At 28.7% G+C, this 414-nt stretch overlaps 1 protein-coding gene across 1 annotated transcript in view; it reads left to right on the top strand.

Moving 5' to 3' along the window:
* The window catches only part of LOC119587775 (MAM and LDL-receptor class A domain-containing protein 1-like), a gene marked incomplete in the record, with an annotated part of 15,935 nt that overhangs the window by 12,418 nt on the left and 3,103 nt on the right, over positions 1 to 414 (top strand).

The following is a 414-nucleotide window of genomic DNA, read 5'->3' as shown; positions in this document are numbered from 1 at the left end:
TTACCTGAACCTAGACATTGCTTTAATGAATAAGTCATCTACCTGTTGAAAAACGTAAGTGTTTCCTGCATTTCTGTCAGCCAATTTGAATTCTTGCCATGATAATTAACGATTACTATTCAATTTTCATAGAAAAGATATTTCACAAAGGCCTGAAACATTTGTTTTTATTCTGAAGAGAGGGAAGTAGTCGTCAGCATTAATTTGATATAAAAAAAAAATATTCTCATTCATACCTTATTTTTTATTACATTATCTTCGTAAATCTGTAAATGTAAAAAGATCGAATTTGATATTTTAAAACAAATCAATTTCCATTCACGTTTTCCTTGTTATCCTGATGATGAAAAATCAAAACGTCAGTCAAACAGCTTGGAATAATTCTTTTTCATTTACATCTTGTTATCCCATAGT

The sequence above is a fragment of the Penaeus monodon genome, chromosome 23 (assembly GCF_015228065.2).
Source record: "Penaeus monodon isolate SGIC_2016 chromosome 23, NSTDA_Pmon_1, whole genome shotgun sequence".
NCBI lineage: Eukaryota > Metazoa > Arthropoda > Malacostraca > Decapoda > Penaeidae > Penaeus > Penaeus monodon.
Note: the sequence above shows the minus strand (reverse complement) of the source record. Positions and strands in the feature narration are given on the sequence as shown.